General features: G+C 41.0%; 2 pseudogenes; one reads left to right on the forward strand and one right to left on the reverse strand.

The window, feature by feature from the left end:
* The window catches only part of LOC137349165 (zinc finger protein 850-like), a 77,999-nt pseudogene extending 71,708 nt beyond the window's left edge, over positions 1–6,291 (reverse strand).
* LOC137349169 (zinc finger protein 585A-like) overlaps positions 1–18,595 on the forward strand; it is a 196,545-nt pseudogene that overhangs the window by 90,062 nt on the left and 87,888 nt on the right.

An 18,595-nucleotide genomic window follows, 5' to 3' on the forward strand; every position in this document is an offset into this window, starting at 1 on the left:
CATGTGCCCAACGATTTGCGGGTCATGAATCAGCCTGTTCAGTGACCTGAAGCCCCTTGGCAAAAATTCGCGAGGTTGAGACATCATCCTCAAATCGAGGGTCAGCCAACAATGACCTCTACAGTAACAAGTTTGAGGTTCTGTTGCATCATCCCCAAATCAGGCTCAAAAGTTTGGTAATGGCCCTGTGACAATGCAGCAGGTCCAATGGACAGCTGTATATCCCAACAGTGGTGAACACTTCTGGCTCCTGTTCTACTGCATCAATTGGTGCAGTGGCAGCTGTATTTAACAGCAAGGTGAGCTGAAAATCATAACTATTGTGTTGGCTTGGAGCAAGGCAGCACTCTGTATATACATATTCATACATGTACAGAGTATTGTGCCATCAGTCTCAGAAGCCCAGTGACCACTTATAGTGACTGTAGTGAGTTCACAGGATAGTTGCACTGTAGCCAATGCACAGGATTTGTGGTGCAGGACAGCCTTTTCCAGATAATCTTCAGCAATGCCAAAGCACACATTGAAGAAAATGGCCAGAGTTATACTCCTTGCCTTGCATTACTATGGTGCAAAAGACAGCTTCACACTGACTCAAGGTTTACAGTGTGACTGGGGCAGTCGACAGTGAAAATGGAGATGAACAATGAATGGAATTCAGCCATACACCTGAGCAAACAGATAAGTGGAAATTCCAGATCACTTCAGTTGCTGCAAAGTACAGGATATATTCAGTTTATACAGCTCATGCTCACTGCAGGATATTCACATACAGTAACCAGTTTGTGCAGAGTTTTCAGAAATTACTTCAGACACACACTGCTGTGTAAATGGAAGCAAGTTTCAAATTCCTATTGACAGACCAATGTTTTTGCTGCAGACCAGCGACTTGCCAGCTACTGATCCTGCACCATTAATTTTAAACCATGTCAAATGAGCTGTGTCAGTTCTCAGGTGCTCTCTGCTAAGATATCCCATGAAGGCAAAAACAAACATTGGGAATTGGTCTGTGTTTACACACACCTTTTTGGCCATTTACAGAAAACTGACACACTGAAGTTGTGAAGGAGTATGAAGTTCCACCCACTTGCTTTCCTGGTTGAAGTTCATTTCCACCAAGGTGGAAGACTATAAAAAATAAAGACAAATTAAAAACATGTTAAAAAGACCTCTGGGCAGCTTTGTGGTTGTCTGGCATTAAAACAAAAATCAGAATGTCAGTGAGCTGATCGTTCCAATTTGCTTTTGAAGCCAGTCTTTTGGTTAACGTCAGAAAGGGAGCCAATGGTGGATATCCAAAACCTCAATGTCATAAATCTGGTATTTTACGGAAATGTCTCATTCCCGAGTTATTTGTGAGCTCGCTGGTGTTTCAGCAGTTTGGATGACTGAGTAAATCTCTTCCCACACTCTGAGCAGGTGAACGGCCTCTCCCCAGTGTGAAGTCGCTGGTGTGTCAGAAGACTGGACGACTGAGTGAATCCCTTCCCACACTCTGAGCAGGTGAACGGCCTCTCCCCAGTGTGAACCCGCTGGTGTTTCTGAAGGTTGGATGACTGAGTGAATCCCTTCCCGCACTCTGAGCAGGTGAACGGCCTCTCCCCAGTGTGAACTCGCTGGTGTATCAGCCGGTTGAATGGAGTAGTGAATCCTTTCCCACACTCTGAGCAGGTGAACGGCCTCTCCCCAGTGTGAACTCGCTGGTGTGTCAGCAGGTTGGATGACTGAGTGAATCCCTTCCCACACTCTGAGCAGGTGAATGGTCTCTCCCCAGTGTGAACTCGCTCGTGTGCCAGCACGTCAGATGAAGTAGTGAATCCCTTCCCACACTCAGAGCAGGTGAATGGCCTCTCCCCAGTGTGAACTCGCTGGTGCGTCAGAAGGTGGGATGAAGTAGTGAATCCCTTCCCACACTCAGAGCAGGTGAATGGCCTCTTGCCAGTGTGAACTCGCTGGTGTCTCAGCAGGTTGGATGACTGAGTGAATCTCTTCCCACACTCGGAGCAGGTGAATGGCTTCTCCCCAGTGTGAACTCGCTGGTGTATCAGAAGATGGAACGGAGTAGTGAATCCCCTACCACACTCAGAGCAGGTGAATGGCCTCTCCCCAGTGTGAACCCGCTGGTGTGTCAGAAGGTGGGATGAAGTAGTGAATCCCTTCCCACACTCAGAGCAGGTGAATGGCCTCTCCCCAGTGTGAACCCTCTGGTGTACAGTGAGATCAGGCGATTGCCTGAACCCAATCCCACAGTGAGAAGACGTGAATGGTGTCTCGTCAGTGTGAACATATTGATGGGACATCAGTTCAGCAGAATGGACATTTAAAAGGTCTCTCGTCAGAGTGAACTCACTGATGTGTCAGTAGGTCGGATGCCTGAGTGAATAATCCCTTCCCACACTCGGAGCAGGTGGACGACCTCTCCAGGGTGTGACTGTGGATGAGTTTCCAGCTCAACCGGATAATTCAGTACCTTTCCACAGTGCCCATATTTACATGGTTTCTTCCCAGTGTGACTGCGCTTGTGACTCGACAGGCCAGATGATCGACTGAAACCTGGTCCACACACAGAACACGTGTACAGTTTCTCCCCACTGCGATCGCTGCTTTTTCCTTTCAGGTTCAAAATCCGGTGACATTCGGGTTCTGATAAACTGGGCGACTCCTTCAGATCCTGATCTGACGTTTGCTTTGCATTTCACGGCTGCAATTCCTCCCCTTCTAAAACCCTGTGAAATTGATTTGAAACAGAAAATAAAAAGTGTGAGAGAACCCACAAAAACGCAAAGGCAGGTTGTGAAATGGAGCTGAATGAATCTGGTAATTTATGGGGCCGGCACTAGGAAAAAGTGACCATGAAAGCTGCTGGATTGACTTAGAACCCCAACTGGTTCACTAATGTCCTTCAGGGAAGGGAATCTGCCACTCAGTTTGCCTCCCAGTTAAGCGGCACCTCAACTTGAAAATTCTCATTCTTGCTTTCAAATCCCTCCATTCCCTCACCCCTCACTATCTCTATAATCTCCTCCAGACCTACAACCCTCCGAGAGATCAGGGATCATCTAATTCTGGCATCTTGAGCATCCCTGATTTTCGTTGCTCCACCACTGGTGGCCGTGCCTTCAGCTGCCAAGGCCATAAGCTTTGGAAATCCCTCCCTAATCCTCTCCGCCTCTCTACCTCACCTTCTTTGATTCAGACACTGATTAAAACTCACCTCTTTGATCAAGCTTTTGGTCATCTGCCCTGATATCTCATGTGGCTCAGTGTCAAATGTTGCTTTATAAACACTCCTGTGAAAAGCCTTGGAACATTTTATTTCATTAAAGGTGCTACATAAATACAAGTTGTTGTTAACTTGGACATATATCACCGTTCCTTCATCATCACTGGGTGAAAATCCTGTAACTCCTTCCCTAACACCATTGTGGGAGCACCTTCACCACATGGACTGTAGCGGTTCAAGAAGAAGGCCCACCATCACCTTCTCAATGGACAACTGGGGATTAGCAATATCTCCTGGTCTGGCTAGTGACGTCCATATCCCAAGAATGAAGTTAAAAAAATGTGTATATAGAATGGATTAAAAGCCTCTACAGAAATACTTGTTACTGAAACTATACTCTTCACACTGAGTGGTTGATGTCTGTTTAACAACCTCATCTCCCCTGGAATCTACCTCCCTTGACAGTCTCACATTGGAAATTGCTGGACCCGACTGGGCTCAAAAGTACTCGGGATTAAAGCCAGCAGCTGCTCCTCCATCTCCACTCCAGATCAAACTGATGCAACAAAAAAGACCTGCACAAATCAGGGACTGACTTTCACATCCTGCACCCACCTCGATACAAACAGCTTTTAATTGGTCTGTCTGCGTTTCTCGACTCAGTTCTGTAAGAAATGCTTGCATTAAAATAAAATCAATATACTACGGATGCTGGAAATCTGAAATCAAAGGAGGAATTACTGGAAATATTCAGCAGGTCAGGCAGCATCTGTGGAGAGAAACACAGTACACATTTCAGGCACATTGAGCCTGCAGCCTGGAACTCAGAGTGGAAGGAGGAGGAAGAATGAGGTGAGGCAATATAGTCCAACACTCGCAGCAACCTACAAACCACGGACATTACCGGGATAGGGAGACAGAGTTTAGAAACACTTAGCAACACGACTCCAGCAAAACATCCCAGGAGGAAAAGGGGGAGCAGTGTGTGCACCTGCCCTGATATCCCCCTCCCCAGGCCTGTCAGTCAAACCCCCCACTCCTCCCAGTCCACGGCTCAGCCTAGCAACTTGCAGCTTCCTGCATGCACCTTGTGCCAGCCCTGCCCAGGTGTGGCCCAGTCCAAGGGGAGTCTTTGTGGAACCAGGGAGTGGGGGAGAGGGGTCGTCCTGCCCTGTGCTGTGTCCCAAATGGTTCCTCCCTCCCTCCCCTCCCCCAGGCCCCTTTATAACTCGGCTAAGTTTCCTTTAAAGTTTTGCCCTTTGATGTTACAGTTTATTAATCTTCAATTCCTCCAAAAGAGCTGGAAATCTGGTGGCCATTAACCCCGGGCCTGTCACCAGGAGAAGCCCCGCAGCTGCCAACCCGCTTGGTGCAAACGCAGGACCAGGAAACAATGAATAATGTCAAAACGAAGTTGGATGGACACTTGAGGGAAATAAACCTACAGGACAATGGGGAGAGCATTGCAATAGTGAAATGGCACGGACTCAATGGGCCAAACAGCCCCCCTCTGTGCAAGATTTATTTGTGTAATCTCTCCCCGTAATTTAACCTTTGAAGTCCAGCTTTATAAAAAAGGTAAATCTGTCCTGCACTCCCTCCAAGGGCAATTATCCTTCCTAAGGTGTGGTGCCCAGAACTGAACACAGTGCTCCAGGTGTGGTCTAACCAGGGCTTTGTCACATATGGGATCTTGGGCTTCAAAAAGGAGGTATTGAGTAAGAAATCTTTTCCCATGACAGAACAGACAAACCTTTTCCCTTCCACATTCAAAGCCGATGATCTTCAGGTCCTGATGAATCGAGTGACTCTGTCACATCTTGATGTGATGTTTGGTTTGAGTTTGTTGATTGAAAATCCTCCCCTTGTAATACTCTGTAAAAGGAGTTTACAAAAGCCATCACTGACAGTCCAGGATAGAAATTCACAACATTCTCTCCTCCTGCTTCCTGGCCCAGGATGGCCATTCATGCGCTCTGCAGTACACTGTCCCTACAAAGATGGTGGCAAGTTCTCAAACTCATTTGTGCCTTTTTCTATAAGAATGTTTAACAGAGAGCCTGATGAATGGATGAAAATACACATTCATGATTGTGACTGATTATTGTAAAGTACTGGAATTAGTTTTTAACATCTATTTTAATTAAGTTAGACCTTTTGTGATAGGGTAATTTTCTTTTTTATTCTTATTCTTCATATGTCATTTTAATGAACGTACCCAAAATAAATTTCCTTAAGGATAATGAACTGAAACTGTATTGAATTGAAGTCAAGGGACCGCCTCATGGGACTTCTCCTGGGCCTGGCCAAAGAGGCCATCAACAGGTCCAGGCAGTGAGCAGTCAAGGGGGTCGTGCAGCCAGACTGTCTGTCTGTCTCTCTTCTGTTGCTCAGTCAGTGCACGGGTGTCCCTGGAGAAGGAGCACATAGTGTCTGCTGGTTCTGCTGGTATGCTTGAGGCCTTCCGTGACCAATGGGCTCCAGAGGGACTGGAGTGTAACATCATCCCTAGGAATGACATTTCCGTTTGATTTATCGTTTTTTTTTAACTGCATATTACTGGTGCCCCTCTCTTTAACTGATGAAACAATAAAGACCTACACAGCTCAGCTTCCACATCCAACACCCACCCCGATACAAACCAACTCTTAACTGCTGGGGAGTGGGGGAGGGGGGACCTCCTGCCCTGTGCTGTGTCCCAAATGGTCCCTCCCCTCCCCCAGGCCCCTTTATAACTGAGCTCAGTTTCCTTTAAAGTTTTCTCCTTTGATGTTACACTTTATTAATCTTTAATTCCTCCAAAAGAGCTGGAAATCTGGCGGCCGTTAACCCCGGGCCTGTCACCGGGAGAAGCCCCGCAGCTGCCGGCCCGCTCGGTGCAAACGCGGGACCGGGAGCTTCCGATTGCGGCTATCGAGGCCTACACCGGGTGTTTCTCAGGCCCACCCGCCGGCTCCATTCCCTCTCCCGCTGCTTCTCACCCGCGGCTGGTGGTCCGACTCCACCGCCTCCGTCCGGTCCCACACCAGCACTGGGCATGCTCCAACCCCGCTCGCGACCTTTCACCTGACAGCTCATAGTGCCCTGGTGATTGACGGTAGCGCTGGACCAATAGCAAGAGGGGCGTCCCCCCCACCATCTGTCCGTCACACAAGCCCCGCCCCTCGCTCGCAGCGATTGGTTGGAGGACCCACCACCCCGCCCCTCTGCTCCCATTTGATCGGACCTAACGTCAATCACCCGGGCGGGTAGCCTTCTGATGTTCTGATGAAGGGTCACTGGGCCGAAAGGTTCACTCTGCTTCTCTCCCCAAATATACTGCCAGACCTGAGGACTATTTCCAGTGTTTCTTGTTTATATATCATTCCTGAGGTTTGGTGGCAAAACTGAACACAGTTCCTGCTGTAAAATGAATATGTTTCTCCACAGGTTGAGTATTAAACAATGAATGAATGATTAATGCAGGAACCAGGAACACAATCAAGTTACCCTGAGAGAAACCATGAAGCTGGGCAGGTCGCTTAACTGACTTCTGAGCACAGCAAGTTCACCTGGGCAAAGCCTGACTGAACAGGAAGATAAGACAGAAACTGAAGCAGATGTGATAGTTCACGATTAACCACAATCCAAACTGGATTGGAATGCACATTGGAGCAGCTTGATTTGATTCAGAATGCATCATCAACAATAAACTGACACAGTTAGTGAAAGAGGAACAGAAATTACTGGGCAATAACAAAAATGGTTTGATTCAGAGAGGATGAGGAATGGTCTGAGAGAGGATTGCAAAGGATGTGGTTTCTGCAGTTTGGAGAAGGATAGATAAAGATGTGGTTTCTGCAGTTTAGAAGAGGATCGATAAGGATGTGGTTTCTGCAGTTTGGAGAAGGATAGATAAGGATGTGGTTTCTGCAGTTTATGAGAGTATAGATAAGGACGTGGTTTCTGCAGTTTAGAAGAGGATCGATAAGGATGTGGTTTCTGCAGTTTATGAAAGGATAGATAAGGATGTGGTTTCTGCAGTTTAGGAGAGGATAGATAAGGATGTGGTTTCTGCAGTTTATGAAAGGATAGATAAGGATGTGGTTTCTGCAGTTTATGAGAGGATAGATAAGGATGTGGTTTCTGCATTTTATGAAAGGATAGATAAGGATGTGGTTTCTGCATTTTATGAAAGGATAGATAAGGATGTGGTTTCTGCAGTTTATGAGAGGATAGATAAGGATGTGGTTTCTGCAGTTTATGAAAGGATAGATAAGGATGTGGTTTCTGCAGTTTATGAAAGGATAGATAAGGATGTGGTTTCTGCAGTTTATGAAAGGATAGATAAGGATGTGGTTTCTGCAGTTTATGAGAGGATAGATAAGGATGTGGTTTCTGCAGTTTAGAAGAGGATCGATAAGGATGTGGTTTCTGCAGTTTAGAAGAGGATCGATAAGGATGTGGTTTCTGCAGTTTATGAAAGGATAGATAAGGATGTGGTTTCTGCAGTTTATGAGAGGATAGATAAGGATGTGGTTTCTGCAGTTTAGAAGAGGATAGATAAGGATGTGGTTTCTGCAGTTTATGAAAGGATAGATAAGGATGTGGTTTCTGCATTTTATGAAAGGATAGATAAGGATGTGGTTTCTGCATTTTATGAGAGTATAGATAAGGATGTGGTTTCTGCATTTTATGAAAGGATAGATAAGGATGTGGTTTCTGCAGTTTAGAAGAGGATAGATAAGGATGTGGTTTCTGCATTTTATGAAAGGATAGATAAGGATGTGGTTTCTGCAGTTTGGGAGAGGATAGATAAGGATGTGGTTTCTGCAGTTTGGGAGAGGATAGATAAGGATGTGGTTTCTGCAGTTTATGAAAGGATAGATAAGGATGTGGTTTCTGCATTTTATGAAAGGATAGATAAGGATGTGGTTTCTGCAGTTTATGAAAGGATAGATAAGGATGTGGTTTCTGCAGTTTATGAAAGGATAGATAAGGATGTGGTTTCTGCAGTTTATGAAAGGATAGATAAGGATGTGGTTTCTGCATTTTATGAAAGGATAGAAAAGGATGTGGTTTCTGAAGTTTATGAAAGGATAGATAAGGATGTGGTTTCTGCAGTTTATGAAAGGATAGATAAGGATGTGGTTTCTGCAGTTTATGAAAGGATAGATAAGGATGTGGTTTCTGCAGTTTATGAAAGGATAGATAAGGATGTGGTTTCTGCAGTTTATGAAAGGATAGATAAGGATGTGGTTTCTGCAGTTTAGGAGAGTATAGATAAGGATGTGGTTTCTGCAGTTTATGAAAGGATAGATAAGGATGTGGTTTCTGCATTTTATGAAAGGATAGATAAGGATGTGGTTTCTGCAGTTTATGAAAGGATAGATAAGGATGTGGTTTCTGCAGTTTATGAGAGGATAGATAAGGATGTGGTTTCTGCATTTTATGAGAGTATAGATAAGGATGTGGTTTCTGCATTTTATGAAAGGATAGATAAGGATGTGGTTTCTGCAGTTTATGAAAGGATAGATAAGGATGTGGTTTCTGCAGTTTATGAAAGGATAGATAAGGATGTGGTTCCTGCAGTTTGGGAGAGGATAGATAAGGATGTGGTTTCTGCAGTTTATGAGAGGATAGATAAGGATGTGGTTTCTGCAGTTTATGAAAGGATAGATAAGGATGTGGTTTCTGCAGTTTATGAGAGGATAGATAAGGATGTGGTTTCTGCATTTTATGAAAGGATAGATAAGGATGTGGTATCTGCAGTTTAGGAGAGTATAGATAAGGATGTGGTTTCTGCAGTTTATGAAAGGATAGATAAGGATGTGGTTTCTGCAGTTTATGAAAGGATAGATAAGGATGTGGTTCCTGCAGTTTGGGAGAGGATAGATAAGGATGTGGTTTCTGCAGTTTGGGAGAGGATAGATAAGGATGTGGTTTCTGCAGTTTATGAGAGTATAGATAAGGATGTGGTTTCTGCAGTTTGGGAGAGGATAGATAAGGATGTGGTTTCTGCATTTTATGAAAGGATAGATAAGGATGTGGTTTCTGCAGTTTATGAAAGGATAGATAAGGATGTGGTTTCTGCAGTTTATGAGAGGATAGATAAGGATGTGGGTTCTGCATTTTATGAGAGTATAGATAAGGATGTGGTTTCTGCATTTTATGAAAGGATAGATAAGGATGTGGTTTCTGCAGTTTATGAAAGGATAGATAAGGATGTGGTTTCTGCAGTTTATGAAAGGATAGATAAGGATGTGGTTTCTGCAGTTTATGAGAGTATAGATAAGGATGTGGTATCTGCAGTTTGGGAGAGGATAGATAAGGATGTGGTTTCTGCAGTTTATGAGAGTATAGATAAGGATCTGGTTTCTGCAGTTTGGGAGAGGATAGATAAGGATGTGGTTTCTGCATTTTATGAGAGGATAGATAAGGATGTGGTTTCTGCAGTTTATGAGAGGATAGATAAGGATGTGGTTTCTGCATTTTATGAGAGTATAGATAAGGATGTGGTTCCAGCAGTTTATGAAAGGATAGATAAGGATGTGGTTTCTGCAGTTTATGAAAGGATAGATAAGGATGTGGTTTCTGCAGTTTATGAGAGGATAGATAAGGATGTGGTTTCTGCATTTTATGAAAGGATAGATAAGGATGTGGTTTCTGCAGTTTATGAAAGGATAGATAAGGATGTGGTTTCTGCAGTTTATGAAAGGATAGATAAGGATGTGGTTTCTGCAGTTTATGAAAGGATAGATAAGGATGTGGTTTCTGCATTTTATGAGAGTATAGATAAGGATGTGGTTTCTGCATTTTATGAAAGGATAGATAAGGATGTGGTTTCTGCATTTTATGAGAGTATAGATAAGGATGTGGTTTCTGCATTTTATGAGAGTATAGATAAGGATGTGGATTCTGCAGTTTATGAGAGGATAGATTAGGATGTGGTTTCTGCATTTTATGAAAGGATAGATAAGGATGTGGTTTCTGCATTTTATGAAAGGATAGATAAGGATGTGGTTTCTGCAGTTTAGAAGAGGATAGATAAGGATGTGGTTTCTGCAGTTTGGAGAAGGATAGATAAGGATGTGGTTTCTGCAGTTTATGAAAGGATAGATAATGATGTGGTTTCTGCAGTTTGGAGAAGGATAGATAAGGATGTGGTTTCTGCAGTTTATGAAAGGATAGATAAGGATGTGGTTTCTGCAGTTTATGAAAGGATAGATAAGGATGTGGTTTCTGCAGTTTGTGAGAGGATAGATAAGGATGTGGTTTCTGCATTTTATGAGAGTATAGATAAGGATGTGGTTTCTGCATTTTATGAGAGTATAGATAAGGATGTGGTATCTGCAGTTTGGGAGAGGATAGATAAGGATGTGGTTTCTGCAGTTTATGAGAGTATAGATAAGGATCTGGTTTCTGCAGTTTGGGAGAGGATAGATAAGGATGTAGTTTCTGCATTTTATGAGAGGATAGATAAGGATGTGGTTTCTGCAGTTTATGAGAGGATAGATAAGGATGTGGTTTCTGCATTTTATGAGAGTATAGATAAGGATGTGGTTCCTGCAGTTTATGAAAGGATAGATAAGGATGTGGTTTCTGCAGTTTATGAAAGGATAGATAAGGATGTGGTTTCTGCAGTTTATGAGAGGATAGATAAGGATGTGGTTTCTGCATTTTATGAAAGGATAGATAAGGATGTGGTTTCTGCAGTTTATGAAAGGATAGATAAGGATGTGGTTTCTGCAGTTTATGAAAGGATAGATAAGGATGTGGTTTCTGCAGTTTATGAAAGGATAGATAAGGATGTGGTTTCTGCATTTTATGAGAGTATAGATAAGGATGTGGTTTCTGCATTTTATGAAAGGATAGATAAGGATGTGGTTTCTGCATTTTATGAGAGTATAGATAAGGATGTGGTTTCTGCATTTTATGAGAGTATAGATAAGGATGTGGTTTCTGCAGTTTATGAGAGGATAGATAAGGATGTGGTTTCTGCATTTTATGAAAGGATAGATAAGGATGTGGTTTCTGCATTTTATGAAAGGATAGATAAGGATGTGGTTTCTGCAGTTTAGAAGAGGAGAGATAAGGATGTGGTTTCTGCAGTTTGGAGAAGGATAGATAAGGATGTGGTTTCTGCAGTTTATGAAAGGATAGATAATGATGTGGTTTCTGCAGTTTGGAGAAGGATAGATAAGGATGTGGTTTCTGCAGTTTATGAAAGGATAGATAAGGATGTGGTTTCTGCAGTTTATGAAAGGATAGATAAGGATGTGGTTTCTGCAGTTTGTGAGAGGATAGATAAGGATGTGGTTTCTGCATTTTATGAGAGTATAGATAAGGATGTGGTTTCTGCATTTTATGAAAGGATAGATAAGGATGTGGTTTCTGCAGTTTATGAAAGGATAGATAAGGATGTGGTTTCTGCAGTTTATGAAAGGATAGATAAGGATGTGGTTTCTGCAGTTTAGGAGAGTATAGATAAGGATGTGGTTTCTGCAGTTTATGAAAGGATAGATAAGGATGTGGTTTCTGCATTTTATGAAAGGATAGATAAGGATGTGGTTTCTGCAGTTTATGAGAGGATAGATAAGGATGTGGTTTCTGCAGTTTATGAAAGGATAGATAAGGATGTGGTTTCTGCAGTTTATGAAAGGATAGATAAGGATGTGGTTTCTGCAGTTTATGAAAGGATAGATAAGGATGTGGTTTCTGCAGTTTATGAAAGGATAGATAAGGATGTGGTTCCTGTAGTTTGGGAGAGGATAGATAAGGATGTGGTTTCTGCATTTTATGAAAGGATAGATAAGGATGTGGTTTCTGCAGTTTATGAGAGGATAGATAAGGATGTGGTTTCTGCAGTTTAGGAGAGTATAGATAAGGATGTGGTTTCTGCAGTTTATGAGAGGATAGATAAGGATGTGGTTTCTGCATTTTATGAAAGGATAGATAAGGATGTGGTTTCTGCAGTTTATGAGAGGATAGATAAGGATGTGGTTTCTGCAGTTTAGGAGAGTATAGATAAGGATGTGGTTTCTGCAGTTTATGAAAGGATAGATAAGGATGTGGTTTCTGCAGTTTATGAGAGGATAGATAAGGATGTGGTTTCTGCATTTTATGAAAGGATAGATAAGGATGTGGTTTCTGCAGTTTATGAGAGGATAGATAAGGATGTGGTTTCTGCAGTTTATGAAAGGATAGATAAGGATGTGGTTTCTGCAGTTTATGAAAGGATAGATAAGGATGTGGTTCCTGCAGTTTGGGAGAGGATAGATAAGGATGTGTTTTCTGCAGTTTGGGAGAGGATAGATAAGGATGTGGTTTCTGCAGTTTATGAGAGTATAGATAAGGATGTGGTTTCTGCATTTTATGAAAGGATAGATAAGGATGTGGTTTCTGCAGTTTGGGAGAGGATAGACAAGGATGTGGTTTCTGCATTTTATGAAAGGATAGATAAGGATGTGGTTTCTGCAGTTTATGAAAGGATAGATAAGGATGTGGTTTCTGCAGTTTATGAGAGGATAGATAAGGATGTGGTTTCTGCATTTTATGAGAGTATAGATAAGGATGTGGTTTCTGCAGTTTAGGAGAGTATAGATAAGGATGTGGTTTCTGCAGTTTAGGAGAGGATAGATAAGGATGTGGTTTCTGCATTTTATGAAAGGATAGATAAGGATGTAGTTTCTGCAGTTTATGAAAGGATAGATAAGGATGTGGTTTCTGCAGTTTATGAGAGGATAGATAAGGATGTGGTTTCTGCAGTTTATGAAAGGATAGATAAGGATGTGGTTTCTGCAGTTTATGAAAGGATAGATAAGGATGTGGTTTCTGCATTTTTTGAAAGGATAGATAAGGATGTGGTTTCTGAAGTTTATGAAAGGATAGATAAGGATGTGGTTTCTGCAGTTTATGAAAGGATAGATAAGGATGTGGTTTCTGCATTTTATGAAAGGATAGAAAACGATATGGTTTCTGAAGTTTATGAAAGGATAGATAAGGATGTGGTTTCTGCAGTTTATGAGAGGATAGATAAGGATGTGGTTTCTGCAGTTTAGGAGAGTATCGATAAGGATGTGGTTTCTGCAGTTTATGAAAGGATAGATAAGGATGTGGTTTCTGCATTTTATGAAAGGATAGATAAGGATGTGGTTTCTGCAGTTTATGAAAGGATAGATAAGGATGTGGTTTCTGCAGTTTATGAGAGGATAGATAAGGATGTGGTTTCTGCAGTTTATGAAAGGATAGATAAGGATGTGGTTTCTGCAGTTTATGAAAGGATAGATAAGGATGTGGTTTCTGCATTTTTTGAAAGGATAGATAAGGATGTGGTTTCTGCAGTTTATGAAAGGATAGATAAGGATGTGGTTTCTGCAGTTTATGAAAGGATAGATAAGGATGTGGTTTCTGCAGTTTATGAAAGGATAGATAAGGATGTGGTTTCTGCATTTTATGAAAGGATAGATAAGGATGTGGTTTCTGCATTTTATGAAAGGATAGATAAGGATGTGGTTTCTGCAGTTTATGAAAGGATAGATAAGGATGTGGTTTCTGCAGTTTATGAGAGGATAGATAAAGATGTGGTTTCTGCATTTTATGAAAGGATAGATAAGGATGTGGTTTCTGCAGTTTATGAAAGGATAGATAAGGATGTGGTTCCTGCAGTTTGGGAGAGGATAGATAAGGATGTGGTTTCTGCAGTTTATGAGAGGATAGATAAGGATGTGGTTTCTGCAGTTTATGAAAGGATAGATAAGGATGTGGTTTCTGCAGTTTATGAAAGGATAGATAAGGATGTGGTTTCTGCAGTTTATGAAAGGATAGATAAGGATGTGGTTTCTGCAGTTTAGGAGAGTATAGATAAGGATGTGGTTTCTGCAGTTTATGAAAGGATAGATAAGGATGTGGTTTCTGCATTTTATGAAAGGATAGATAAGGATGTGGTTTCTGCAGTTTATGAAAGGATAGATAAGGATGTGGTTTCTGCAGTTTATGAGAGGATAGATAAGGATGTGGTTTCTGCATTTTATGAGAGTATAGATAAGGATGTGGTTTCTGCATTTTATGAAAGGATAGATAAGGATGTGGTTTCTGCAGTTTATGAAAGGATAGATAAGGATGTGGTTTCTGCAGTTTATGAAAGGATAGATAAGGATGTGGTTCCTGCAGTTTGGGAGAGGATAGATAAGGATGTGGTTTCTGCAGTTTATGAGAGGATAGATAAGGATGTGGTTTCTGCAGTTTATGAAAGGATAGATAAGGATGTGGTTTCTGCAGTTTATGAGAGGATAGATAAGGATGTGGTTTCTGCATTTTATGAAAGGATAGATAAGGATGTGGTATCTGCAGTTTAGGAGAGTATAGATAAGGATGTGGTTTCTGCAGTTTATGAAAGGATAGATAAGGATGTGGTTTCTGCAGTTTATGAAAGGATAGATAAGGATGTGGTTCCTGCAGTTTGGGAGAGGATAGATAAGGATGTGGTTTCTGCAGTTTGGGAGAGGATAGATAAGGATGTGGTTTCTGCAGTTTATGAGAGTATAGATAAGGATGTGGTTTCTGCAGTTTGGGAGAGGATAGATAAGGATGTGGTTTCTGCATTTTATGAAAGGATAGATAAGGATGTGGTTTCTGCAGTTTATGAAAGGATAGATAAGGATGTGGTTTCTGCAGTTTATGAGAGGATAGATAAGGATGTGGGTTCTGCATTTTATGAGAGTATAGATAAGGATGTGGTTTCTGCATTTTATGAAAGGATAGATAAGGATGTGGTTTCTGCAGTTTATGAAAGGATAGATAAGGATGTGGTTTCTGCAGTTTATGAAAGGATAGATAAGGATGTGGTTTCTGCAGTTTATGAGAGTATAGATAAGGATGTGGTATCTGCAGTTTGGGAGAGGATAGATAAGGATGTGGTTTCTGCAGTTTATGAGAGTATAGATAAGGATCTGGTTTCTGCAGTTTGGGAGAGGATAGATAAGGATGTGGTTTCTGCATTTTATGAGAGGATAGATAAGGATGTGGTTTCTGCAGTTTATGAGAGGATAGATAAGGATGTGGTTTCTGCATTTTATGAGAGTATAGATAAGGATGTGGTTCCTGCAGTTTATGAAAGGATAGATAAGGATGTGGTTTCTGCATTTTATGAAAGGATAGATAAGGATGTGGTTTCTGCAGTTTATGAGAGGATAGATAAGGATGTGGTTTCTGCATTTTTTGAAAGGATAGATAAGGATGTGGTTTCTGCAGTTTATGAAAGGATAGATAAGGATGTGGTTTCTGCAGTTTATGAAAGGATAGATAAGGATGTGGTTTCTGCAGTTTATGAAAGGATAGATAAGGATGTGGTTTCTGCATTTTATGAGAGTATAGATAAGGATGTGGTTTCTGCATTTTATGAAAGGATAGATAAGGATGTGGTTTCTGCATTTTATGAGAGTATAGATAAGGATGTGGTTTCTGCATTTTATGAGAGTATAGATAAGGATGTGGTTTCTGCAGTTTATGAGAGGATAGATAAGGATGTGGTTTCTGCATTTTATGAAAGGATAGATAAGGATGTGGTTTCTGCATTTTATGAAAGGATAGATAAGGATGTGGTTTCTGCAGTTTAGAAGAGGATAGATAAGGATGTGGTTTCTGCAGTTTGGAGAAGGATAGATAAGGATGTGGTTTCTGCAGTTTATGAAAGGATAGATAATGATGTGGTTTCTGCAGTTTGGAGAAGGATAGATAAGGATGTGGTTTCTGCAGTTTATGAAAGGATAGATAAGGATGTGGTTTCTGCAGTTTATGAAAGGATAGATAAGGATGTGGTTTCTGCAGTTTGTGAGAGGATAGATAAGGATGTGGTTTCTGCATTTTATGAGAGTATAGATAAGGATGTGGTTTCTGCATTTTATGAAAGGATAGATAAGGATGTGGTTTCTGCAGTTTATGAAAGGATAGATAAGGATGTGGTTTCTGCAGTTTATGAAAGGATAGATAAGGATGTGGTTTCTGCAGTTTATGAAAGGATAGATAAGGATGTGGTTCCTGTAGTTTGGGAGAGGATAGATAAGGATGTGGTTTCTGCATTTTATGAAAGGATAGATAAGGATGTGGTTTCTGCAGTTTATGAGAGGATAGATAAGGATGTGGTTTCTGCAGTTTAGGAGAGTATAGATAAGGATGTGGTTTCTGCAGTTTATGAGAGGATAGATAAGGATGTGGTTTCTGCATTTTATGAAAGGATAGATAAGGATGTGGTTTCTGCAGTTTATGAGAGGATAGATAAGGATGTGGTTTCTGCAGTTTAGGAGAGTATAGATAAGGATGTGGTTTCTGCAGTTTATGAAAGGATAGATAAGGATGTGGTTCCTGCAGTTTGGGAGAGGATAGATAAGGATGTGTTTTCTGCAGTTTGGGAGAGGATAGATAAGGATGTGGTTTCTGCAGTTTATGAGAGTATAGATAAGGATGTGGTTTCTGCATTTTATGAAAGGATAGATAAGGATGTGGTTTCTGCAGTTTGGGAGAGGATAGACAAGGATGTGGTTTCTGCATTTTATGAAAGGATAGATAAGGATGTGGTTTCTGCATTTTATGAAAGGATAGATAAGGATGTGGTTTCTGCAGTTTATGAGAGGATAGATAAGGATGTGGTTTCTGCATTTTATGAGAGTATAGATAAGGATGTGGTTTCTGCAGTTTGGAGAAGGATAGATAAGGATGTGGTTTCTGCAGTTTATGAGAGTATAGATAAGGATGTGGTTTCTGCATTTTATGAAAGGATAGATAAGGATGTGGTTTCTGCAGTTTGGGAGAGGATAGACAAGGATGTGGTTTCTGCATTTTATGAAAGGATAGATAAGGATGTGGTTTCTGCAGTTTATGAAAGGATAGATAAGGATGTGGATTCTGCAGTTTATGAGAGGATAGATAAGGATGTGGTTTCTGCATTTTATGAGAGTATAGATAAGGATGTGGTTTCTGCAGTTTGGAGAAGGATAGATAAGGATGTGGTTTCTGCAGTTTATGAAAGGATAGATAAGGATGTGGTTTCTGCAGTTTATGAAAGGATAGATAAGGATGTGGTTTCTGCAGTTTATGAGAGGATAGATAAGGATGTGGTTTCTGCATTTTATGAGAGTATAGATAAGGATGTGGTTTCTGCAGTTTAGGAGAGTATAGATAAGGATGTGGTTTCTGCAGTTTAGGAGAGGATAGATAAGGATGTGGTTTCTGCATTTTATGAAAGGATAGATAAGGATGTAGTTTCTGCAGTTTATGAAAGGATAGATAAGGATGTGGTTTCTGCAGTTTATGAGAGGATAGATAAGGATGTGGTTTCTGCAGTTTATGAAAGGATAGATAAGGATGTGGTTTCTGCAGTTTATGAAAGGATAGATAAGGATGTGGTTTCTGCATTTTTTGAAAGGATAGATAAGGATGTGGTTTCTGCAGTTTATGAAAGGATAGATAAGGATGTGGTTTCTGCAGTTTATGAAAGGATAGATAAGGATGTGGTTTCTGCAGTTTATGAAAGGATAGATAAGGATGTGGTTTCTGCATTTTATGAAAGGATAGATAAGGATGTGGTTTCTGCATTTTATGAAAGGATAGATAAGGATGTGGTTTCTGCAGTTTATGAAAGGATAGATAAGGATGTGGTTTCTGCAGTTTATGAGAGGATAGATAAGGATGTGGTTTCTGCATTTTATGAGAGGATAGATAAGGATGTGGTTTCTGCAGTTTATGAAAGGATAGATAAGGATGTGGTTTCTGCAGTTTATGAAAGGATAGATAAGGATGTGGTTTCTGCAGTTTAGGAGAGTATAGATAAGGATGTGGTTTCTGCAGTTTATGAAAGGATAGATAAGGATGTGCTTTCTGCATTTTATGAAAGGATAGATAAGGATGTGGTTTCTGCAGTTTATGAAAGGATAGATAAGGATGTGGTTTCTGCAGTTTATGAGAGGATAGATAAGGATGTGGTTTCTGCATTTTATGAGAGTATAGATAAGGATGTGGTTTCTGCATTTTATGAAAGGATAGATAAGGATGTGGTTTCTGCAGTTTATGAAAGGATAGATAAGGATGTGGTTTCTGCAGTTTATGAAAGGATAGATAAGGATGTGGTTCCTGCAGTTTGGGAGAGGATAGATAAGGATGTGGTTTCTGCAGTTTATGAGAGGATAGATAAGGATGTGGTTTCTGCAGTTTATGAAAGGATAGATAAGGATGTGGTTTCTGCAGTTTATGAGAGGATAGATAAGGATGTGGTTTCTGCATTTTATGAAAGGATAGATAAGGATGTGGTTTCTGCAGTTTATGAGAGGATAGATAAGGATGTGGTTTCTGCAGTTTATGAAAGGATAGATAAGGATGTGGTTTCTGCAGTTTATGAAA

Source organism: Heterodontus francisci, chromosome 34 (assembly GCF_036365525.1).
Source record: "Heterodontus francisci isolate sHetFra1 chromosome 34, sHetFra1.hap1, whole genome shotgun sequence".
NCBI classification, from domain to species: domain Eukaryota; kingdom Metazoa; phylum Chordata; class Chondrichthyes; order Heterodontiformes; family Heterodontidae; genus Heterodontus; species Heterodontus francisci.